Source organism: Canis lupus, chromosome 30, assembly GCF_048164855.1.
Source record: "Canis lupus baileyi chromosome 30, mCanLup2.hap1, whole genome shotgun sequence".
Classification (NCBI taxonomy): Eukaryota; Metazoa; Chordata; class Mammalia; order Carnivora; family Canidae; genus Canis; species Canis lupus.
The window spans coordinates 9,966,727-9,994,160 of record NC_132867.1 but is presented as its reverse complement, the minus strand read 5'-3'; the positions used below and the strand labels follow the sequence as shown (position 1 = coordinate 9,994,160).

Here is a 27,434-nt window from a genome sequence, read left to right as displayed (position 1 = left end):
AAAGCTATCTCTATCATACTTAAATCCTCTCTGAAACAATCTCATATCTCAGAGTAATTTCTGAAATTGCTTTTCCATAATTTCTGTAATGTATACAATGCTTTACAATTCCCCAAGGCTTTTGATCCTCAGTGGGACTCTTCATTATATCTAACTCACAGATGAGAAATCCAAAGTTTTAGACAGTTAAGAGATTTGCCCAAGCTCACACAGATAATAAGTGCAAAAGCAACCATTAAAATTTAGTTCTGATTAAAATCCAAAAATTTTAATGAGGTTCTTTCTACTTCATCCAGAGAATAGACAGGTACATTTTAAACTTCAGGTGCCAGGGATCCCTGGGTGGCTCAGCAGTTTGGCACCTGCCTTTGGCCCAGGGCGTGATCCTCAAGTCTCGGGATCGAGTCCCACATTGGGCTCCCTGCATGGAGTCTGCTTCTCCCTCTGCCTGTGTCTCTGCCTCTCTCTCTCTCTCTCAATGTGTCTCTCATGAATAAATAAAATAAAATATTTTTTAAAAAGTAAATTAAAAAACAAACTCCAGGTGCCACAGAAACCCAAGTTATCACTCTTATTATTCATTTTTCCTATTTTTTCATTTTTCCTATTTCTTTCTCAGATCTACATGTTAGCATTAGATGTGTATCTTTAATTTCAAATGTATCTGCATGTATGTGCATGTGCATGTGTGTAGCTAGGACACTTGATTTGGAACCATTTAAATATTGTTTATCACTATAATGATAAGAACCAGAAACTCAATACATTGAAAAAAATGAAATAAAATAGTAACACAAAAATATTATCCATTGTCAAAATTAAATTTAGATATTGGTTGTCTAGTAGACTGGATCCTATTGTTGTCCCTAAGATGGATTTCTAACTTTACAGTTTCTTTTTTCCCTTACAAATTAAATACTGCTTTCCAAAATCTACTTTGATTTGCCACTTTAATGCTGCAATTTTCTAAGCCATGAACTTCTCTTTTGTGTCAGAAAGTATAGCCAATATAAGAATGTCCTATTTTATTTAATTTAAAGATTTTATTTATTTATTCATGAGAGACAGAGAGAGAGAGACAGAGACAGAGACAGAGACACAGGCAGAGAGAGAAGCAGGCTCCCTATGGGGAGTCCAATGTGGGACTTGATCCTGGGACTCCAGGATCATGCCCTGAGCTGAAGGCAGATGCTCAACCACTGAACCACCCAGGAGTCCCAAGAATGTCCTATTTTAAAGAAGCTAATGTATTAATATTCTAATAAAAACTAGTAAACTAGGGTGTAATTCAAAATGATTTATTGTAGGGTTGCTTTAAATGGTAAACTTTGCTAAGAAACACTGGAATTTGCTTTGAACTTTTTGGGACTGTAGTCATCAAAATAAAAATAGCATCCAAACAAATATGTCTGCTGCAGTTTCGTAAGAATTCAAGTATCTACAAATATTTTGCTAAATTCTAGTATTTCAGCCTACGTAACGCTTCTTGCAACTTTACCTACTATGTGACAGAGGAGGGGGATGAAATTCTGACTCTGTTGACTTGAGGATGCATTCTTTACCTCTGCCATAGGGCAGTCATAGCCAGCCTGCTCGCTCATCCACTCCACTGGCAAACTCATACACCTTCAGGATGGTAAGGAGCACATTCCTTACTGATAAGGAAAATTGTATGTTTTAAGTACTAGTGAGATTTCAACTAGTGGAGAACTTTAGAAAGACTAGAAATGATACGAGGTAGCTCAAGTATAGTAGCCTCCAAAGTAGGTCCAGGCTTTCTATTAGTACAATACTTTTATTTTGGTATGACCATGAACTCTGGGTTGACTACAGAATTAAACATTTTTTTCTGATTTTATTTATTTATTCCTGAGAGACACAGAGAGACACAGGCAGAGACACAGGCAAAGGGAGAAGCAGGCTCCATGCAGGGAGCCTGATGTGGGACTCGATCCTGGGTCTCCAGGATCAGGCCCTGAGCTGAAGGCAGATGCTCAACCACTGAGCCACCCAGGTGTCCCTGGGTTGACCACAGTATTAATAAGCAATTCCTTTCGCCTTTTCTGGGGGAGAATGTTACATCACTGTCATCATGATCATCACACTAGAGGCAGCAGGCATATGCTTAATGTCTGCTTAGTATTTGTTAGGCACATGCATTGTACGTCAATTTATTCTTTCCATCTTCAGCAACACTAAAGTAGGTAGTATTATTGTTGCAAGTTTCTAAGTAAGGAAGCTGAGTCACAGACATTTATTCAGTACTGGGACCAAGAACCCAGACAGTCTGGTTTCAGCACCCTGACTCTTACTACTCCAGCATATCATCAGAAATAAATACCATGGAAATACCATGCAAATAACGACCAGCCTCCCATACATGGACAGAGACTCCAAGCTAATGGAAATGTCATGTGCAGAAGTAAGAAGGTGAGATGTAGTGAGGAGTCTGGTTTAGCTATCTATCAAAAAGGGTTAGTGGTGATAAAAGATGAGACAAACAAGATGAAGTTAAATTAGGATAGGCCTCAGAAAATTAGGACATTACATTGCAGGCAATAGGGAACTAAAGGCTATTTTCTAAGTAGGGGAATGAGAAATTCAGATGCATTTATTATTAAAACAGCTATAAAGCTGTGAAAAGACACTGGATATTGAGGATGGTTAAACAGAAAAGCTAACATGGAATCCAAAGTATAAAGTAAGAGATGACAAGATGCAGTGGGAATGAGGAAAAGAATGATTCAAATAACATGTCTTGTACACAGCTGGCAGGAATGTGAATTGGTATAGGCACTGTAATAAACAGTATGGAGGTGCGTCAAAAAATTAAAAGTAGAATTACTGTACGAGCCAATAATTCTACTACTAGGTATTTATTCAAAGAAAACAAAAACACTATATCTGAAAGGTATATGTGCCCCTATGTTTATTGGGGCATTATTTACAATTGCCAAGATAAGGAAGCAACGTGTCAATTGATAAACGAATAAGGAAGAAGTGGTATATGTATGTATGTGTATGTATGTATGTGTGAGTGCATGTGTGTGTATGTGTGTGGGGGGAAACAAGGAATATTATGCAGGCATAAAACGGATGAGGTTGTGTCACTTGCAACATTATGGATGGACCTAGAGGATATTACGCTAAATGAAACAAGTCCGATTGAGAAAGACAAATACCATACGACTTCACTCAGATGTAGAATGTGAAAAAAAAAGAAGAATAAACCACAAAAGCAAAATCAGAAATACAGAAGTACAAACTAATGGTTGTTGGGGCAGGATGGGCAAAATAGGTGAAGGGAATGGGAGATACAGGTTCCAGTTATGTAATGAATGAAAGGCACAGCATAAGGAACAGAGTCAATGATATTATAATAGTGTTATATGGTACTAGATGGTAGCTAAGCATGTGATGAGCACTGTATAATGTATAAATTTGTCAATCACTACGTTGTACACCTGAAGCTAATGTAACATTGTGTGTCAACCATACTCAACTCAAACCAATCAACCAACCAAACAAAAAAACAAGTGACATTTCTGAGGAGGCAAACAACAGAATTTGATGACTGCCTGATGAATGTAGGTTGTAAAGAAAAGGGAATTCTGAGTGCAGTTGTAAAGTTTCAAGCTCACGTGACTGAGTAGTGCCTGCATTAACCACACTGAGGAAATACAGTGATGGGGGAAGTGTGTGGGAGGAAGATAATGAGTTTTTTGGGCATGCTAAATTTAACATCGGAAGAATATGCAAGCATTCATGGATATATAGTACCATTGATAAAAACAAGGTACTGCAATTCAGTAGAGAACTGGGGATGAGGACCGAGAGCAATTTGTTAAGGCCTCCATAAGAAACAGTGGTTGCAGCCACAAAAGGACAAAGGCAAATGGACAGCATCCTAAGGAACTGCAGGCAGAGATTAATTAGAAAAGACTGAGTAATGATGGTTAGCAAAGTCAGGGGGACATCAACAACTATATATTATTTATATTTATATTTATATTTATATTTATATTTATATTTATATTTATATATGGATGGAACAAATATATATGTTTATATATATAAAATTTGTTTATATATATAAAATATATATATCATCCTTTTTGAAATATATATATAAAATATATATACCATCCTTTTTGAAACTCTTCTTAGCCTTCTATATATAGAAGAGTTTCAAAAAGGATGGTCAGTGACAAATGCTACAAACACACACAAAACCCAAAACCCAGACCTTGCTATATTACCACCCATTTGGTATAGGAATGAAATAATGTACAGCCGTGCTTTTCAACCTATAGTATGCTCCAGAGCAAGCATACAGATTCCAAGGAAGCTTGTTAAAAATGTCATCTTCCCTATGAACATTCATTACCTGATTCATTCCCTTTGGAGACAGTCCCAGGCAGAAATCTACATTTTTATCAATTTCCCTGTACTGAAAGTAGGTGGGCTAAAGGCCATTTCCTGAAGGTAGGAGAGTACAGATTTGAAAATTGTTTATATGTCTAAGGAGAAGGCAGTTAACGTAACATGATGCCCATAGACACAGCGAGATTTGGGTTTTAATTCGAGTGAGCCACTTACAAGTGAATTTAGGCAATTTAATCTCTCTGGTGCTCAGTTTACTCATCTATAAGATAGGACAATATGTTTCATAAAAGCTCTTTTAAGATTCAAACATGGTAAATGAGGCACTGGGCACAGGGTCTGGCACCCATCAGCTTTCATGTATGGAAGCTTTTATGTTACACATGTCTACTTATTACGGATATTGTTCAGGAAAGAATTACCTACAGGGTAATAGATGAGAGTTATAATAAAGCTAAAATCAGAGTGAAGGAACTGACCAGCCCTACTGTGCAGCAAACATACAAGTAACTGGGATGAATTCAACAGGCAACTAGTGAAGTTGGCTCTTCTTGACTTAGTTTTCATAGTGCAACTTTATTCCTTCCTTTAAAGTCCTGAAATGGTACACTGATGCATTTATTCATATTTTAATAATACAAATAAATTTCCCTGAGCCTAGTGTTAATGACCTTTGAGTTATCCACTATTTTAGATTTTTAAGAGGCATAACTGAATGTGAAAATAATTTTGCTACAAGACACCCACAGGGACGGAGCAAACCAGATTGCTACGTTAGGAATCTCCTCTTCAGTCTCTTCCTTCATTATTCTTACATGTTCACCTTACAAAACCTCTGAACAAGCTCTCAAGGAGAGAGTGTATTTAAAGTATATATTTATAGTATATATATTCTTAGTATATGTATTACATAATACTATAGATAGCATGTACATTTATATACCTTACTTATATGGCATATTTATTACTTACTTTCTATATTATATATACTTGTATATATGGTATACAGTTGATTATATTCCACTTAACATTTTAGGAACCTTCTAAAACTAGAGTTCTCCCTCAGCTGGAACACTACTGACATTTGAGGCTCCCCATCTTCTGATTTCTCTCTACCCTTCCCGAAAATATGACCTCAGGTTATAGCTTTTGTTGCTTACAATCTTTTCTAACTGTCTCAGGTAGACCAAGAAGGTAAAAATGTAAATTCTCCACTGTATGGTTTACTTGCTCTCTTGGTATTCCTCCTTGGAAGTATAGTTTTCATTAGTATAGAATCGAATAGTTAGTTTGACCAAAACTACTTAGAATGGTATGAACCCATCTCACAATCTGATTAAAAGCTAAGTATCTGCTCTCCAGAAACACACACACGCGCGCGCGCACACACACACACACACACAGGATAAAACCTTAAAGGTTCACAAATTCCACAAGAAAACTAATACAATGTGAAATCACATTGTTACGATTTATCTCTAACATTCTAGCATGAAAATTCACATCCTTATGATCTATAGCATACATTAGGACTTAAGAATAGTGCAATTATAATGAGGTAAGATGTACAAATTAGAAGAGTATAAAACACAAGTATGTGACAATAAATATTAGTCACTATTATTATGGTATTATATTTTCTCTTATTTTATTATATAAGTAACAAACACACAGACATTTTTTTAAATATACACACACAATCTAAAATCTTATAAAACAGCTGCTTGCTATGGTCTGAATGTTACTGTCCCCCCAGAATTCCTGTTGCAATCCTAATCCTCACTGTGAGGGTATTAGGAGGTGGGGACTTTGGCAAATGCTTATGTCATGAGGGTGGAGCCATCCTGAATAGGATTAACGTTCTTCTAAATAAGACTCCACAGAGCTCCCTAGAACCTTCCACAATATGAGGATACAACTAAAAGTCTGGGAATGGGAAGGGGGTCCTCATTCAACCATCCTGGTCCTTGGACTTCCAAAATCCATAAAGCATGAGAAATAAATTTCTGTTTTTTATCATAAGCTACCATGTCTGTGGTATTTTGTTATAGCAGCCCAAGTGGACTAAGATACCACTGCTTTCCTTCTGGTCAATATATTATTTGTTTTCTATATCTAGAACTATAAGCCTACATTTCTCTATCCATACATATCCATCAACCCATCTATCTTATCTACAACTTGTTTTGAACAAAAATAGAGTTATATTGCTATTTTGAATTTTGATATTAGCATTTTCTATGTCAATAAGTATATCTCCTCCATGATGGTACCTCTTAGGTGCATACAACACAATTTTATTTAATCATTTTCCTCATGTTAGTCATTTTGGCTTTCTCTACTACTTTAGTATTATAAAACATTGGCAATCTTATAAATCCATCTCTGTACACTTGTCTAGTATCTCCCTAAGAAAACTAACTATGTAGAATACTTGTTGAGAAGGTAAAAAGCAGATATGATTTTAAAAGATAACATTTCCCATTTTGAACATTAATCATTTGAAGACACAGGTACAAGTTAACAAATTGTTACTGGAAATAATGTTCAACACACACGCAAAATTATATTCCTTAATGTATATGTTCATTTTTCATCATTTAAACTTAAGATTTCATTTTATTGCACTCTAAGACTCGTCCATTTTAAACATTCATCTTTTTAATAGCATAACTAAACATTAGTAACAATAAAAAAGCTTATTACATGAGATGAAGTTAAGTGCTTGGAAAAATAAAGGAAAAAGATGAAAGCAAGACAAATGTTTGGTGTTATAATCCAATTTAGGATTTTTATGTATTTTGATTTTCACTTCATTTATCCTTTGTTAAGTATAAAGTCACTACTTTAATATATATACCAATATGCATATTTATATGTTATGGAATACAAAATTGAAATTCTAAGTTAGAAAAAAGAGCTATTTAAAAAAATTCAAGATATGATGAAGACCCTATTCTATTAGAGAATTATTTATTAATCTCTATTAGAGACTAATTTAGATCTTCTGAAAATCTTTTCCTGGAGAGGCTTCTTTTTAAACTGGAAGACATAGAAAGTTGCAAACAACAAAGAAATAGATAGAAAAATTACATTAGTGATTGCAGACAAAACATTCTACAGGGTGGCTTTGAATGTTATCTCTGTTGTAAATGAGCTGACAAGGGGCAAATTAAGTTTAATGTAGACAAACGCAACATTAAATTTCATATTTGGTTCAAAACTGTAAACACAAGCATAAAATAAATGGAAGCAAATCACAGAAAGACTTTCAAAGTGACCTTGGAATAATAGTGAACCATTCTCAGACTGAACAAAGAAAACTGGAAAATGCCCGTTAGTATCTTATACTAGCTCACAGCTCACAAACCTAATGAAGAAAAATACTATCATTAAAACAAGTTAAGAATGTTCTTCTCAGCTATGGTCTACAAATTACTTAGGAAATGTGGCAGCACTTGAGACAGTACAGTGAAATATGGCCACCCAAATAAGCTTATAACTAAGGGCTGCTATATAAAGATAGATAAGAAATCTAAATGTATTCAGGTGATGGCAAAAAAAGGTAGTTGATTTGTTTTAGTATAGATAACTTGCTGGAATAGGAAACACATAATATGAATAAGTAATTTAACAAAACAAAAAATATATGTAGGTATATATATTTCTAAATTATATACAAATGTTATGTAAACATGCATATATAATATATGTATATATTCCTCAATGAATGCAACAGGCATTTGTAACTTGGAGCTCATGTATTGATTTCCTGATATTTCATGTGAAACACTGTATGCATGTTCATCTGTGTGCTTTTCTGAGGACAGAGAAAGGTTTCCTTTACATTTGCCAGGAACCTGAGCCTTAAAAAGGGTAAGTACCACTTATTGTATTAGAATATTAGTAACTAAAGAATGGGTCAGAGGTAAATTTCTAAGCTATATAAAAAATTAAAAAAAAAGTGAAAGCCTAAATTGAGAGAAGCATTTTTCAAACCTTGGGCTGGTTTATTCAACAGATAAGAAGCTTAGAAAAATCACATTTAAACTAACTCTAGCACAAAGAGGCAAAGACTGTGACATTTGGGAACAATACTTCCAAATCAAAAATATGCATTGCAAGTAACCTGGCACTAACCATCAAAGGAGATATTTCTACTTGTTAAGTTATGATTATGATCACTAATGTAATACATAGAATGTTACTTATTTCAGAATGAAGGGAAGACAGTAATTTTTTGAGCTGTCACTTGGGATACTTTGTAAGAAAATTCACAGTTCATGCCGTGATTCACTGCATTCACTATAATAACAGAACTCGGTGCTTCCAGATATGAGAAGACAGAAAGCTCTGGGTAATAAGTAACCTTAAAACCAAAACAGGGAAGCAAGTGACTAACATTGCTATAATTAATGATTCCAGAAAATTCTACCGAGTTTCTTCTCTCCATTTCCTCTGTAAACAGCACCATTCGTGTCTGGTTAATTGTGTAAAACCTCTAGGCACAAAATTCCTATTGGGATTGCTTTTCCTGTAATTAATTTTTTGTTGTTTGATGTAAAGGTCCAAACTATAAATTGACATGAAGTCAGCTGGTACAGTGATGGAATTCGAGACAATACAACTAATGAAAAAAGCCCCAGCTCTATTAGCTGAACATTTTGATTAGCAGGTTTGTGTGTTTTGTTTCTCCAAACTGTAATGCATACTAATTTTACCTAGGAATTAATTAAAGCCTATCACAGCCTCCATGCTGTGGATATGATGCAACTTCTTGTTGAAACTATGCTTATGTATATATGAGAATAAGGTATAGTCCTCCCAAGAATGTATAAAACTTTAGTTCCTACTCCTCTTAACTGTACTGAAGACCAACTCTTAAAAGGAAGTATCTGTTTTCAAATCAAATGCTTTGGTTTTCCTCTAGTCTTTTACTGGGTGTTCAACTCTTCAAAGGGTGGGGCACAACATAGAATATTTTTCCAAATCAGAGACTGTGGTATTCCTTTTTAGAAAAATCAACTTGCTATCATTCCTCTGACCCACTTTTGATACTGATTAATATGCCTCTGAGCAGGGGCCACACCTAATTTTTTTTTGTTTCCTCCATAGTATGCTCCACTACACTAAACCTACAACAGGGGCTGCCTTAATATTTGTTAAAGTTGGATTATTCCCTCTGCAGCTGTTAAAGAGCTAACATCATCTCTTTTGAGAAATAGAAACAAAATAACTCAGATAAAGAAGATGACATAAAGGTGGCCTGTCACCTGAGGCAAGCAAAACAAAACTCATCAGTGCTGCTGAGAGCTTAAACATTAAAGTCTACCACTGCCTCTGTGCTGTGGACTTGCAGTAACTCATTGTTGATATCAAGTATATCTACATATGCACTTTAAATATTAAACATAGATTTGTGTAAGAATATATATGTGTGTGCATGTACATATGTGTATGACAGTCCTGATGAGAACAGTAAAAACAAACTTCAATGCCTATTCCTCTTAATATCCTGAAGACTATTTTTTAAAAATTAATTATATAATTAATTAATTCATGAGAGACACAGAGAGGCAGAGACATAGGCAGAGAGAGAAGCAGGCTCCCTGCAGGGAGCCCAATATGAGACTCGATCCCAGGACCCCAGGATCACGACCTGAGCCGAAGGTAGACGCTCCACCGCTGAGCCCCCCAGGTGACCCTCCTGAAAGACTATTTTGAAATCAAACGTTTTGGTCTCTAGGTCTCCAGGTTCTCTTGTGGGGTCCGTCTCGTGCACATTCCTCCTTTAAAAAGTACAAGTCATTTATTATATTCTGAGCCCTAGGACTTGCTCTATTGGTCATATGCACAACTATAATAAAAGATTATAACTTCAGAAGTACTGAAGTGCATCCTGCGTGTCAGACAACCTGTTTGATGTAGGTCAGCATGATCCCTGCCCTCATAATGCTTATAATCTAATAGGGGAGAGAGGCAGAATTGAACAAGTATAAACATACCTATTTCCTTTTGAGAGGGTATGGAGGAGAGGGCTCGAAAGACAGGATAAAAGTAAAAACAACTAAGGGTTTGTAGGGGCGGAAAGGCGAGAATACTAGTAAATCTCATGTTCATGCCTCTAACCACATAAAGATGTGGAGGCGCCTGGGTAGCTGAGTCAGTTAAGGGTCTGCCTTTGACTCAGGTCATGATCCCAGGGTCCTGGGGCCCAGCCCCAGGTCAGTGCTACACTCAGCATGGAGCCTGCTTCTCCCTCTGCATCAAACCCCCCTTCATGCTCTCTCCCTCAAGTGAATAAATAAAATCTTAAAAAAAAAAAAAAAGAAGAAGAAGAAGAAGATGTGAAGGCATTGAGATGGTGGCACAGAAAAGTAGAGAGGACAGGCCTAGAACTCTGCCGGTATGCAGGCGGCAGGGGAATGGCCGTCTTAGAAAGTCCATCTTGGAATTCTAGAAATTACTTGTGGTGTTAAGAAACAAAAAACACCTTTGCATACTAGGCACGTAGTGGCTTTTACAAACCTGTGGGGTAACTGATGCCCCGGGAGTGGATGGAATTGCCTGGGAAGAGCAAGCAGGAAAGAGTAGAGTGGGACAAAGCCCAAAGAATCCTCCCATGGCAGGTGGGGCAGAGGAAGAGAGGCCTGGAAGGAGGCCTGAGGAGAAAAGGCCAGTGAGAGAGAAGAGGATCCAAGAAGAAACGATGGTCAGTGGTAATAGGAGCTGGTAGTTGAAGTAAAACCTAAAGAATAAATACACTGAGTAATAAGGGAACATTCATGAACTGAAAGGAAGCAATGGCAGTGATGTTTGGGGCAAAACTAAAAAATTGAAAACTGTGTTGTGAGTGCAAAGTGCTTTGTTTTTCCTTTTTGTTTATTCTAGGATATTATGACAGGTAGTATTTAACTAAATTCCTGGGAGTGGATGGTCTGTCCTAATCATAAGTAAACTCTGTATTCATGAATTTTGAATTCTGAGGTGTCTTATGGTATATAATACGGGCCATATCTTAAGACTAGTACACTATAAGGTTTCCTTAAAATTCCTATAATAAATTTACAAACTAATATTTTGAATAAAATAAAACACATGATAAATTCCAGTTCTTCATCCCCTTGACAGGGGTGGCCTGAGTCACATGTATACCTGTTCTCCCACTCCACCTGGCATTACCAGCCATGCCTCCGACCCTGTGATGGTGGTAAGAGGCCAGGAACGTTGCTAAAGGTTAAAGCCACTGTAGCAAGGCTGGTCAATACCCTCCTTGTGTTCTGCTCTCCCCAGTTTTCCCCTTGATAAATTATGCATAAAAAGTCTTGAGGCAATGGCCAAATGACCTCTGAGAACTTTGGAAAAAAAAATAAAATTCCAACTTGAACTATGCTTGGACCACAGCCAAATCCATCAATCCCTTTACTTATCTACAAGATTACAACTGCTTTAAATGGTAAGTTCCTATCAGCAAGGAACAGGGTAGTAGAGGAAGTAAATACTCCGGTCAAGCATACTGATGAGAAGGTTGTCAAAATAAAGCAAATGTAAAACATTTTTAACTATCAATGTCCATAAGTACAAAATAAGAATAATTTTATATTGCAAATATATGCAGTAAAAAATGAAGACACACTTATAAACCAGTTTTAGTGGAAACACTAAAGAATTAGCCTTATTATATGGAAGGGTCATGATATATCTCATAATGCTTTTATTTAAACCAAGACTATGGAAGAACATTTTAAATAAATGAAATCATAAAACTATCTTAAAATAATAAAAGCAACAGTAATTCTTGAGGGCCCTCTATGTACATGGACTCTGGGCTAGAATTCTAGCATTTCAAATGACAGTCACGAAAACCCTTCAGTTTGGGAGGGGACATTATTCCCATTTTAAGACAAAGATCAGGAAGGTAATGCGACATTCTACAGTTATGCAGGTACAAGGTTTCAAAGTCAGCATTCAAACTTAGATTTGTCTGTATTCTTTCCATGGTATCTGGCGCTAGGTACTTGAGTGGAGCAACATTAGCTGAAACCTATTACAAATACATAGACATTAGGGAAGATAATAAAAGAGCTATAAAAAGATATATAAAGATGTATATCCAGTTTTACTATGACGTATACAAATAAAGTATATTTATTATGGACCTGTGCTCCCTTTGTGCTTTGCATGTTCTGCTATCTTGATGTTATTACTCCATGCTACAGCTGTTCGGTCTCCATGAGGCCTTTTTAAAATCTTGCAGGAAAACTTTGGTGTCTGTGTTTCCACTTATACTTAGGTATATTTTTTTCGTTATTAAAGCAATTATTAAATAGTGTGATTTTTGTGTGTTCGTTGCTTTTGCCTGTCTCTACTCAACTGAGGATAGACACACTATGTTTTTATCTTTTATCCTTACTGCCTACTTTATGTAATTGTAGGCACACATTCGAGGATTTATTAAACACGTGTTGAAAGAAGAAAATGAAGGAAATCATGTCTGCTTCCTATAGCAGACTATATACTACTTAGGGAAAGTTCTAGCTTATTTTTGAATACAAAGGGGAAGGACTCAAAGAAAGTGTAACAGATGCTTCCTCACTGATTGCAAAATGAGGGCTTTAAAAAACACAGAGGAAAGTGCTAAAGGATAGAAAGGGGGGGCAAAGGAGGAGTCCATCGATACGTGGGGAGAAGAGGGGATGTAAATCAGGAGAGAGAATATAGTCACTTGGGTCCTGTATTCTTGAGGCTTCCTTGGGTGCTTTCCTACTCTGAATGCCACGCCAATAAGAGGTAGAATTTCAAAGGGCTCATGTTACTATGTGTGCTTTGACCTCATGCAATTTTTGTGGCATGGTTCTGATTTAAAACAAATAATAAAAGTATAATCAAACCAAGTAAAAATGAACAAAACAAACAAGACTAAATTGAGAAAACCTGTCATTTTTGGACAAAAGTAATTTCTTAAAAACTACACATTATTTTCTTAAAAAAATTCACAGCAACAGTGGTGGACTTTGTCCTTCATTCTGAAACCATTTTGATGCTGCATGAAGCAGAAGACTCAGAGTATTCTTTAAGGGGGAGAAGAGGGAGAATGACCCACACTAAGGAAGAGAGATGGTGGGAAAGAAAAAAAAAACGAGGTTATTTAATACAATCCTAACTGAATTTGCATTTTTCACAAGTAAATTGCAAATGCCTTAGAAAATGGTTTGCTAATGGGCAGCATTGTAAAAAGGGTAAAAGTTTTGCATGTGAATAGGGCACCAGCTGAAAGACTCCACACCTTTTTTGGTGGTAGAAAACAAGAAAACAGGAATGTGAAAAATAATATATGTATGACTACAAAATTGATTATACACGTGGGATTTTATGGCTATTCTAACTTTAGGCTTAGACCCCCAAATCTAGTAATTGAGTCGAATTGTGCTATTTTTCCCTAAAATTTACCTATAATTAGGATAAGCTACCACTCACTGCCTCAGAGTTAGTTCCTTTTATCACATCCAACATACATAGTGATAGAGAGTAACAAATTTCCCTAACGGATTATTGAGAGCGAAGCAGAGACATTTAAAGGGGAAGCATATAACCACAGGAAATATGACTGGAAAGAAACTGTTCACTTAAATCCTCTGTATGGCATAACTGACATCAGGTTAATTCAATCCTGATATCATTCCAGGCTAGATAGATGAGCCTAAGAACCTCAGGCTCTTTCAAGACACAGCCTGCTACAGCTTTCCTAGGTTTCAATCTCCCACAGCCTTTCTTCTGTAGTCAGCAACTCCAACCCCCTAGTAGAGAGACTTAACTACCTGCTTATAACTTAATCAAAGGGCCAGTATCAGTTTGCCTTTGGAAGATGCTTCTATTGCTCCAAGTTCCTGCCAACAGCTAGTTAGCCTTCTCTGCTTCCCTGCTGTCAGCTCTTGCTTCCTCTCAGGCCACTGGTGCCAAATAAATGAGAAAAAAGTTCCAGAGCAGCATGATGGCTTGCGGCGAAACACTGTGAACTTCTTCCCTGAGTAAGAAGAAAAGTTCTCAGTATTTGCACTGACTTGCTTCAGGTGTCTCCCTTTGCTCTGGCTAACCCTGATTTTGAATATCAAAAATAGAAGGACGTTATGAATTAGCCTATCAACTGTCTTTGAAGGCAATTAAAAAAGAGAGGCTTCAAAACCACACAAACAATTTTAAGGTCTTAAAAGTTAAATTATCATACACAAATGTCCCAGAGAGATTTGATACAATGCAAACTACCGCCACCTCCACTCTCCATATAAACCAGAAAATTTTCCATTGGTTTAAATCATACTCTGCACTTCCATAAAAGTTAAAATTCTAAATGAGAGAAACAGTTTGGTAAAGAGAAGAACACAGAAACAAAGCAATAAATTTGATCAGCTTTGTATTTATATCCAAGAATTTCATTAAACCATTCCATTTAGAGATACTTATTATTTGTCTCTGGTTGAGGACATTTCTGTGCCTTTGAGCCTTATCTCCCAATACACAGATCTTGCTTCAATCAAAAAGATGACCCAAGTAATATGATCATGGCCAGTGTTTCCTGCCTGTACATCTTCTTTCTAGTCAGTCCTTGACTTGTAATGCTTGTTTTTGCCTCTAGAAATCCTGTCTATTCTTCAACAACCAGGTTAAATGTCATCTCCTATGTTAGAAATACATCTCTCCTTCAGTCTGAGAAACAGTTTGTATTTTTTTCTAAACTGCTTTCAAGAAAAGACACATTTTTCTAACTTTCCTTTTTGGCTCTGGATCTAAGTTTCGTCCAGTGATATACAAGCAGAATTGTTATGAGAAGATTGTTTTAAGAGAGCTGATATATATGGGAGATATTCACTTTTTGTTCTTTCCTCTTCCTGCTTCCTTGGAGGAAAGGGTGTCTTGGCAATTTGATTGGACCATACAGGAAGGGCAGCATTTTGGTTTTGTGCCTTTCATTCTGTACAGTGAAATGTTTGTACATACAGGCATACAATTGGGTGAATTTAACATAACTGTACCAAAAAGCCTAAGGGTGTAACAGATATCTATCTAAGTGAACCTCCATTCTTCAAGTTATAAAGTATTTGTATAGTGCAGAGAGAAACAATATAAAATATGCTATTTCCAAAGAACATATTAAAGTCAGTATGAAACAAATATATTGTATTAAATTTTAAACAACATAAAGAAAGCTATTTAGAAATAAATGCTACAGTTTGCCTAAAAGGTAAAGAAATATCCAAGAGACTCTATACTAAAAAGAAGATTAAAATAAACATCCAGAATTATGGCACAATAATATCTGGATCCTTCATGAACTGTCAAAGTTTTCCCCAAACTTCTTGGAGCTGAACAAAGAATCATTTAATGAAAAAAAAAAAAAAAAAAGAATCATTAAATGTGTCAGGTATTTGGGGGGGGAAAAGAAGCTTTTAACATTCCAAGTGACAGATGTCAAGACTCATGAATATTTAAATATTCATAAGTTAGAAGACATTCTAAACAACCATGTAGGAATATATACATATTTGCTTTAATGCTATTCTTGCGATCCATTATAAAAAGTTCATAGGAATAGTGGGAGCACAGAGTGATAACACATTAAAAAGGTAAAATCTACTAACTGACGTACAGAACTACAAATTCTGGGATGCCTGAGTGGCTCAGCGGTTGACTGTCTGCCTTTGGCTCAGGGCATGATCTCGGGGTCCTGGGATCAAGTCCTACATCAGGCTCCCTGCATGGAGCCTGCTTCTCCCTCTGCCTATGTCTCTGCCTCTCTCTGTGTGTCTCTCATGAATAAAGAAATAAAAATCTTTATAAAAAAAAGTCACTTAAAAAAAGCTACAAATTCTATTGCTCGGATTTAGGCTTTCAAACACTTTTCTGACTATAAATTAGGCCATCCAATAAATTAAAAAATTCTCTTTAGAAAATAGACAAAATTATGTGTCATTACAGTATGGGAAGCAGGAGATATGGGTACAAAAGATATGAATTTTGGGACTCAATTTCTCACTTATGATACCTTGTAACTTTCTCTTACTTGTAATATAGTTAGAACTTACAAATATAATATAGTTTATCACACATTTAGTACATGTTAGACATTACTGAAAACTCTTACCATCATTAAATATTTTAATTCTTTACAAGTGCTAAATAAAATAGTTATCATTATAATCCTTATTCTTGAGATTATGAATGAGGTACAGAAAGATCAAGTAATGGGCCAAAGATAAAACAATGAGGAAGTAAAGTAACCAGGATCAGAATCTAGGCAGACTGTCTCCAAACCTCAACTCAACCATTATGTTACACTGCCTCAAATTGACATTATAAAAAGGATACTGACTTCACAGGTGTCACTGTGTGAAATCATGTATGTGAAAATGCCTGAAAACTTTAAAAGTCTAAACAAATGCAATATACATAGAAAATCATGTGGGAATGCATATAGAAAAAAGGAAATGGATAATAAGGATGCTGTGACTTAGCTACTGGCTGAATGTTAAGAATAAGGAAAAGAAAGGAACAACTGAAATGGGTCTTAGAGTTCAAACACCGGTTACTGGAAAAAGATGATGATACTAATAGTAATAATAATTTTAAAAAGGCATTGTAATTTGTAGGGGGGATGATTTCAGTTTGGGTTCAGTAATTTTGAGGAGCCACAAGATACCATGCAGAGATCTCAGGCACATAGTTTCAAAATTTATATTTGTTGTTTAGAGCAAAAGTTTTGTTGGATTTTCAGATGTTGATTTGAGAATGATCTATTTAAAGGGATGTCCAAAGTCTAAAAGTAGATGAGCTTTCTGAGAAATAAGGAATAGGGCCGACATAATAGAGGCCTGGGACGACAAGGGAGCAAATGAGAACATGGCAGGAGAAACAAGATGAAAAGAAGTGTGTGAGACAGGGAGGCACTGTTGGTAGAACAGAGAAGGCAGGGAAGGAAAACACAAGGAAAGTCAACCAAACCAGGTAAAGAAGGGAGTTCAGGGAGTGGGTGCAAAGACCTGCAAGCCAATGATGACCTTGGAAACCAGATTTTCCCCCTTTGTAGAGAAGATAGCAGGATACCTGCAATGGTCTGAGTGTTGGAATATGAGAAAGCAGAGTTAGCGTACGTAACTACATAATGGAGTCTGGCAAAGTAGAGGGAAAACAGATAAAAGATTAGCTTCACATGTTAGTAACCTATTTCTCAATTTGCAAAATGTGCATTTTAAAGTAATGTTTCTAAAGTTTCTAATATTTTCTCAGATTCATTTCTTATTTTATTATAATTATTAAGATAATTAAATGTGTATCAAAATCATGGTAAAAAAAAACACATCCAGTCCAATGCCTACTGTTGACATTGCATGTTTAGCCATATCATAAATGGAAATATTTACTGTTTCATTTAACTACAATTTAAAGACAAAAACTACTTAGGTGTTGCTAATGTGTATCACCAATTTGCAGAGGAAATGCTGCTCAGTATAAAATATCTTGTGTTAAGGTCAGAAAAGAGCAAATTGCTGCTAATTATTAAAATGCAAAAAGATTTTTTCTACCAGTAAGTCATAATAATTATACTTGCCTTTCATACTTAATCTTTCCAAGACAAAACAAGGTATCACTTATGAAAATATTCTTGACTCATAAGAAAACAAGCATTTTATGTACCAAGTTTACATAGATAGAAAATGATATTGGGAACAAAACTGTTTATACAGAAAATGATATTGGGAACAAAACTGCTTATACAAGTGGATTTCAATATTAAATGCTAATGTGTACAACGATTACAGTATTTTCATCTCTAAGAAAGTAAATAATTTTTACAATATGCATATGATAATATAGAGATATTAGAACTGCTTCCAATTTAAACATGTGACCTTAAAATCAACTGATTCAATATGAATGGATATCTTTTTCTTTTACTAAAAAAAAAAAATGATGGGTGTCTACAGGAAGGAAAATTAGAATTTAAAAATTTCCTTTCTTTATCTTAAATTGTATTGGCCTTTGATGTTATATTTGCTCAGGCAACTCTTGCCCTCCTTCAGTCAGTGGCAGCAGATGCTAGTAAGGGAAGGAGAAAAAAGCCATGAAGAATACAAGAATTAAGTTGGAAGTAAACTGGCAGCCCCAGAAAGACCTGCCCACCCCTTCCCACCCCCCACACTTTCAAAAACATTTAAAACCTAAACTTGTTCATTTATAGTTAGTTGAGAAATATTTTCCAAGGGAATAAGATCTCATCAATACCTACTGGGAAAAATATGAGGCCAAAGCCTTTGTTTTATTTTACACAATAGAACATCTAGTTGCATGGGAATGGCTGAGCCAGGATTAAAATCTTACCTGTCTATACTAAAAGTAGAAGCTACACATCAAACCGGAAAATGGAAATGATTATCTCTGAGATGCTATTTTAAGAAACAGAACTTGATGGGCACTACTTGAGGAGAAGCCCCAGAAGTGACAATGAAGAAGTGTTCAGTGTTTCCCAACCTTTCTGCCACTGTTTCCCTTCCCCTCCCAACTCCACACACACTGAGGAATTTTGTTCCTAATAGCTTCCACCCCATGAAATTTAAATACTACAGATGGTGTTTATATGCAGAGGTGTTTATATGCTGTGATGCTCTGAAGGACAAATACTGTCAAAATATATAAGATTATCATTAATTATGTTTTCCCTCCCTTAATAATGGATTTTTATACCCCCTTCAGTGATATCACCCCTGCTGAGAATGCATGTAAAGGCATGTTTATGAAACTAGGAAGCTAGACATCTTCCTGGAAATGGGTACACATATTCTCTATGTATAGAAGGTACATGCTGTCTGCCTCAGGTAGTCAAGAAATTGTTTGATTATGCGTCTTCAAAGAATATATAAAGGGATCCTACCTCATCCATGTGATCACTGCCCCTGGATTTTAGCCCCATCAAGCTCTCTTGAAGAGCTGTTGTAAAGGTCTGGATCCAAAAATACTGAGATTGACTAACAAATATCATAGTAGTAGCTTTCCAATTTTGTCGGTAAAAAAATATGTTCAACTATTTTTATTTATTCTGTTAATATTTATTCGGTCTCATTTATAAGAGAATTCGTATACACAGAATTTAAGTCTCCTACTTAAAAGACAGATTATTATTAGTTCGCATAGCTTTCAGAAGACTCTGGCTTTAAGAAATAAAATGTCTTTCAAAAAGTCAATAAATGGATTTTTAAAACTATACCAGGGTTACAAATGTTTATTTGCTCAACATGTAATAATTAAGTAGCCACATCATACTACTATTTTAAAGTCTAAAGCTAGGGATAAAATAAGCTGATCTGGGATGCCTGCCTTTGGCTCAGGGTGTGATCCCGGGGTCCGGGATGGAGTCCCACATCAGGCTCCCTGTGAGGATCCTGCTTCTCCCTCTGCCTGTGTCTCTGTGTCTCTCTGTGTATCTCTCATGAATAAATAAATAAATTCTTTAAAAAAAATTAAGCTGATCCTTAAAAAAATATTTTTAAGTGCACAGCATTTTCACATTATAATAAAGAAAAAGGAAAGACAATATAAGATGTGGGGTGAATTTTTAACCACATAATTTAATATTTTTTATTAAACTGTATATAATTGATTTTAATGATAATCCAAGATATCTAGATGTTTTGTTTGTGGAAAGGTGTGATTAAGGTTGACTAGTGTGGTGGGAAGGCAAGATCACGACAATAAGTCAGTATAACAACCTCACAATAAATTTACTTACCCACGCTATCAGTTTGTTACTAAGTGTAACATGAAACTTTAACTCATGACCCATACATAATCAAGCATGACGTATACATGGTTAAAGTATCAAAAAGGTGTGGATTATCTAGATTTTCAGACTTTTATTTTTCTCATCTCATTTCTTCAACACAAAATGGTCATCTCAGCACGTGTCAAATGATAGTGGTTTTGTGTGTGCTGATGAGGCTCAAACACCTATCATTTGTTTTTATTAAAGGTAAAGTCAAGAGTCTATTAGACAATGGTGTGCAAGCAAAGTTGTAAGGTTTGTTTCTGGGTTATTTCTCCCAAGCTATAAAATTCCTCTATAAAATTGAATGTTGGCTTATATTTTCAAGAATAATCACATAAGCTTTTTAGTTAATTGTCAACAGATTTCTTAAATATAGTTCTAAAGGGAAGATAATTATTGTAGGCATTTCTACAATATAATTAGAAGCTATATTTCTGCTTTAAAGCTATATTACTCTTTTTCATTTGTAATTTATGCTTCTACAGGTACAACCTACTTTAAACAAATGTATGAAAGTGTTTTCAGGAAAGATAAATCAGGTGATAACTCTTGACTATATCACAGAATTCTTTAAAATATCATTTTCATTTATACCTCAAATTATTTGTTATATAACCTCAATATTAAAGAAAAAATTTCCAAATGATAGTTACTGTATAATATGAGTTATACCTATACTACTTTATACTTTCAAAATTACTTAACTAGCTGGATCATTTCTGAGTTATGAAATAAAATGCATATGTTGATTCAAACTTGCTCAAAGAAACATGTCTCTTACATAATCCACATTGGACAAAAAAACTCCAAACAAACCAACATTCAGCATTCAAGTGTTTGGTTACATAAGAGGGGGGGAGAGAGAGAGAGAGAGAGAGAGAGGAGTGTAAAAATAACTTGCCGGGATCCCTGGGTGGCGCAGCGGTTTGACGCCTGCCTTTGCCCCAGGGCGTGATCCTGGAGACCCAGGATCGAATCCCACATCGGGCTCCCGGTGCATGGAGCCTGCTTCTCCCTCTGCCTGTGTCTCTGCCTCTCTCTCTCTCTGTATCTGTCATAAATAAATAAAATATTAAAAAAAAAACCTATAAAAATAACTTGCCTAAATAATATAATGTTATTTTTATCTTGTATTACATAATTTAGGCAGAGTTAACCACTAAATATTGCTTTCATTTTGGTTCATAATCAGATGGATCTTAGTATCTGTGTGACCCTAAAAAATGGTGACTTTATTTTCCCCATAATCTTAAGAAAAATCTTACTTAAAAAAATAAATGATTTTGAACCCATAAAATAAATTTAAATATATTCAATTTATGGAGTTATGTGAACAGTGTGGAAAGAATTTAGACCTGCAATTTTATACCAATTTTAAAGAATTCCAGTAGCAGAAAATCTTGCAGTGCTATATTTAGTTTGAGGTGACCTCCCCTTCAAATCTATCTTTCACATTTTTAGTTGAGTAACATATCTAAACTGTGGCTCTGACTCTGTCAATCTCCTATAAAACCCTTCAGTAGCTTTCTATAACCTGGCCTCTGCTCCCGTCTATAGCCTTCTCTCTCATCATTCATGTTCTAAATTAATGGGTCCCTTATTCTGTCTCACCTTCTCAGCTTTGTGTAGGTACCAGTCCAGTGAGGTATCAGGATAGAGGAGAAAGGGATAGTCTGAACTCAAGCCACTGCAGTAAGCCTTCTCTGACAGCCCAAACCTACTCCTTTCCTGAGTATCAGTTCAGTGTCTTCTAGAATGTGCTCTGTGCAGATTGTGAAGATGACACATGTCTGTCTGCTTTGTTTGTCTCTTTCCTGGACATGGACCCCTTGAGTGAATGGCTAGGTCTTCTCTTGCTTACTCAGGTCCTTGGCTAGTGCCTGACCCAGCAGTAAGAATAAGCAAAGAGGACTAATAAGTGATTTGTAAGACTGGCTCAAACTTTGGCAATAAGTCACTTTCTCCTTTGATTCATGTTACAGATCACTACACAATACAAAATTTATTTTGCTGTTTTCCTCTTTGATTCATCTCTTCTTCGTGGATATCTCTAGTTAGAAATTTGCTAATACCACAGACAATCTTAGCACTCATTTCAGATAAAATAATAATGTTGGCTTATATGGGATGGTGTGTTTTGGAGGCAGATAGACCGAGGTTCAAATTCTGACTTCTGTATTAAAGATTTATCTTCCATTTTCCTCATGTGCAAAATGAAGGGAATCATTCTTACTTCTCAGGGCTGCAACTCAATTTAAATGAGATATAATAAATAAAGCAATTAGCATACTGCCTTGCACAGGGTAAATATTACAGACGTAGCTATTTTAAGAACAGTACGCTCAAAGATACTAATTTGACAATAGCATGAAAAATTAAGACAGATCACACAAACAATCTGCATTCCCCAAATGCTCACCGAAAATATATTCCCAAAAGAGAAACTTAAGTTTCTCCAGTAAAAAAGTAAAAAAAAATTATGTTTTCCAAGGAACTCAGAAATTATAAATTACTCTTCTCTACTATTAACTGAGATTATTGTGTATAGTTCATCTTTCTGCTTTGTTTTGGGAGTGAGCTGGGGCAAGGTAAGACTCAGATAATGATTTAAAGTTTTAGAGGCAGAGGAATTTATTTTCTAAATTCTTGTCTCCTGTTGGCAAGTGGCTCAGGAGAAAGGTTGCCAGAGCAGATTATTTGTGTTTAGAGCACTCACAATCACATTTTAAAAGATGACAACCATATAGCTCACCAGCTCTGGCAATGTAGAATCAATCACATTTTGCATCCTATGGTCACAAGGATCTTTACAGCCTGCTTGAATAATACTGGAAGAATCAGCATGTACTCTTTTAGCTAAAAATACTCCCTGATCAATTCTTTTTGGAAAGAAAATCTGTGGTTTTCTTGATAACCTCTAGAAACCTATGGAAACTTCTAAGAGACTGTGAGCCAAATAATGAAACTTAGTACACAGTGAAACTAGAAAGGAGAGAATCAGTGAAGGTAAAAAATAATCCAAGAGCCCAACACCACAGAAGAAATACTAGGAAAGCATGAAGAAAATACACACCATGGGATGGGTTGGAGTGAGTGCGATACTATTCATTCACTGGCATCTCATTTAGGATGATTCCACCAATGAGATGAGCTTATCACTCAAATGGGTCTTTGGAATTAGATTGGGAGGAAGTTTGGTTGAAGATGTAAGACTGAATTAGGAACTCAGGGCTGGGCAGCCTGGGTGGCTCAGCGGTTTAGCGCCGCCTTCAGCCCAGGGCGTGATCCTGGAGTCCTGGGATCGAGTCCCACGTCGGGCTCCCTGCATGGAGCTTGCTTCTCCCTCTGCCTGTGTCCCTACCTCTCTCTCTGTGTCTCTCATGAATAAATAAACAAAATCTTAAAGAAAAAAAAAAAGAATTCAGGGCTAGGTATAATGCCTGTTACATATTAATTTATTTTTACTCACATCTCCTAGCATAACATCCTATTTTTCCTTCCTTAGGAAGACAAGCTATTTGACAGAGGATCCTGGACCTAGCTGACTTTCTGGATTTAGGAGAAGCTTCTGTGAGATACTGAAGTTCATGAAGTGAGGCTCTGGAGTTCTTCCAAAATGCTTGGTAATAAATAAAGAAGGTTTGATAAAATTTCTGTATTTCTAAACATTTCCAAAAATTGCTAAAGTACTACAAATGCAACTGTTTATAACTCAGCAATGGAGCTGGTGAGGTTTACATACTATGGGTCTCCTTAATCCAGGGCTATGTAAAAGTGAGTCCAATCGATGGTGTGTCTATGTTTTGCATATGTGTGCACATATATCTGCAGTGTGCATGTGCATGTGTGTGTGTGTGTTTGTGTGTGTGCTGGCCTAAGAGCAAAGAATTCAGATGTTAACTTTAGAAAAAATTGCACTCTCTTCATGTAGCTTATTCTAAGATCCAATCCCACTTTATCATTTTGTTAGATTAGGAAATATGCTCTGCAGCCTCCAGGTACAAATTCCTATTTTTGATGACCTCATCTTGAAGAGACAGAGCTGAAAAGAAAAAAAAACAAAAAAACAAAACAAAAAAAACAAGTGCTTTCCAGTATATAGGGCTTTTATTTCTTTATGATGATATGATGATATACCTTCACTAGGAGAAAAATCAATGCCCTAGATGGTAGGTTTTGGTTTAAAATCTGTGACATGTGAGGGATCATATAGAATGGGTTTTGCATGTCCTGCACAGAAAAAAAAATTATTTTACCAACAGGTCTTTATAATGAAGATGAGAAACTAATAGCAATAATTATTATCTCCACTTTTCTGGCAGGCTTTTACAGAAATAAACCAAAGAGAAAGTTCCTGCTTTTAGAGGCTTAGAGGCAGCAGACCAGATGCATGGACCTTGCTTAGATGAAAAGCTGTGGTGGGTCCCATCCCACTGCTCTCTTTCTTTGGAACTTCAGTAGGAGGTCATCCTGCTGAATAGCAGTTCAGGAGGAGCCATTAACACGCACACATTGAGGGCCAGAGACAACCACACACATCCCAAAAGAAGAAATGCAGGGACCATACAAGTATCCTACCCTGAGACCAAGGCTGAAAGAATTAAGGACAGAGAGTTAGGTTCAGTTGCTTCTTTTTTCCTCTCAACATTCAGATTTTTAGTAGACCCTTTTCCTATTGTAAAGGTGTGATGTATTCAATTTGATCAATGTGAGCAGGCCAGAGAAAAAGGTAGATTAAGTTACATCAGAAACATTCCCTACTAGTTTAACACATGATTTCTCGAAAGTGACTCCGCTTCTAGGTTCTGATTGTCAGCAAAGATTTGAAGGTTCTTTTATGAAAAGTAACCTGGCAGAAAGAACACATCCAGTACTAAGGAGGGCATTTAAGTCACATGGGGAGACGAAGAGGAGATTCCATCTGCTAACTTCCAGTGATTCTAGATCTATTTCTGTCCCGGTGTTTTTGTTTTTTATATTTCCCTCCATCGATGGAGTGGATCTCTATGTAGTAGGTCCACATATTAAAATCACTGGGTGAGATTTTTAAAAACTACTACTGCTAGAACCTCACAAGAGGGATCCTGACTCAAATGGTTGGTGTGGGGCTCAGGCTTCAGTATTTAAAGCTCCCCAGGTAACTGTAGCAGCACTTCCTTAACTCTTAGCACAATGTCAAACTCACGGTAAGTTCTCATCTAATGCCAGCTGATACTGGTTATCAGTGTGCTGTGAATCAAACCAGAGCCATTACTTGTAAGTCCTATGCCATTTAAAATAGATGCTACTTGTGTCTCTTGAGCACTTTAACAGGGCTTCACGCCATTCACAACTGCTCATATTGAGAATTTTGCAGTTTTTCACAGCTCAGTTTTATAGACATTTACTAGTCCTGTTACATTCAGTAAACTTGCCTCAACAAGCTATGAGAAAATGCCAAAAATTAGCACTCCTACTGTTCAGGAGAGTGTATTTTGTCTTCCTATAACTGCTTCAATTCCAGCACTTAGCAGGAAGGCATTTAAATTTTTATTGTATTCCCATCTACTAGAAAAAAAGGATTTACAAGTCTGACACTAAACAATCATAGATGGAAATGTGAAGTAAGATCACACATTTGACCCTGAAACATAATGGAGCTATCACTGGATGCAGACGGACACTTAGGACAAAATCCATCCAACTTTCCCGGTGACTTCAGTGAGAATGTGACATACTCATTAAAGAATGTCCCCCAGAATTTCAAATGTCAAAATACAATATAATCATATTGAGAAAATCCTTCAAATTTAGTCATAGAGATTTCATTATACTGCTGAGAGAGAAAATTGCCAGTTTGTAATTATGCCTCTTTCTCCACAGGTATCATTCATTACAGAAACTAGAATAACATCACGGTAATGAGATTCCTAAACAAGAAAGTAGTAAAAACACATGTGCACCTATCAGATGACCCACATTATGGACAAAATAGAGTTTGTTCTCTATTCTCATGATTTTAGTTTGTTCGTAAATAGAGCAAGTAGTTTAAGAAAAGCAGAAAATGCTGCTGATTTAAATTTTATCTATTGATAAAAATGTATTTGAGAAAGCTTCTTAATACCAACCAGGAAAACTCCAGAAGTAGCCCCAATCCTGCTTTGTTTACTTCTAGGAAATCCAAGTCTAGCCTTCTGGTCATTGATTGACAGTTGGCACCCATGACACACCACCATCTGTCCCAGCTGGCCTCTTCCCCCTGCGGCCTCCTCATGTGCCTTCTATGGTTTCTGTCCTAGAACCAGGGGACTTTCCTGTATCTTTTATGTCATCTTGGAATTCTCTTCACATCGTAGCCTTAAGAATCGCCTGAGAATCTTTTAAAAATTCCAAAGCCCAGGCTATGTCCAACACTAATTCAATCACAATTTCTAGTTTGTTTGTTTGTTTTTTAAACTCCACAGGTTATTTCAATGTGCAATTTTAAGAACCAGTTGCTTACTGGTTCTAGATTATGTGAGTTTCTTTTCCTAATACCTTCAAAATGTGTCCTTCTTTTTGACAGATGCCTGACAAAATTCCTATTTTTGATTAAACATGCCTTCTAGAAAAAAGTCACACAATCAAAAGGCTGATGCAATTTACAACCTTGATTCAATATTACCTAGACGTCCTACTATGGTTTCCTAGTATTTTCATATCTGGAGTGGTTTATTTCATGCTTCTACTTTTTTTCCCCAAGCATCAGTTATTCTTTCCACTCCCAGATGATGACCTCACTTGAGAATATAAAGCTATCAAACCTGAACTTCTTCGCTTTCATACAACTCCACTTATAACTACCCTATACCTGTATCCAGAAACTGAAATGAAAATGAGTTTAATTTGAATGAATGAATGAGCAAATGAATCAATGAGTCCCACTGATTCCAGATTATTTTTGACATTTCAGTTTAGGCATTAACATCTGATGTCATGGAGAATATGTGTTTTATGATTATGACATGAGTTTTCAGTTTTCTGGACTATTGTGCTATATTAGTGAAACATTACCACTTTTGTTGATTTAACTCTGCTAGTTCAGTATTTTTTAAATGAGAAATTTGAATCATTTATGTTTTGAGAGTTATATGCAGCATTAATATTTCAAGTTGAATGAAGGTGTACTCATTTAGAAAATGTTCTTCTATAACACTATCCCCAAGAGGAGGAAAGAAAATGACAACCGAGAAAGCAAAGCTTCTGTTGCAGGAATAAT

General features: G+C 36.0%; 1 protein-coding gene across 3 annotated transcripts in view; it reads right to left on the bottom strand.

Annotated features, from left to right (window-relative positions):
* GBE1 (1,4-alpha-glucan branching enzyme 1) overlaps positions 1–27,434 on the bottom strand; it is a 268,264-nt gene that overhangs the window by 35,731 nt on the left and 205,099 nt on the right. The window lies entirely within an intron of this gene.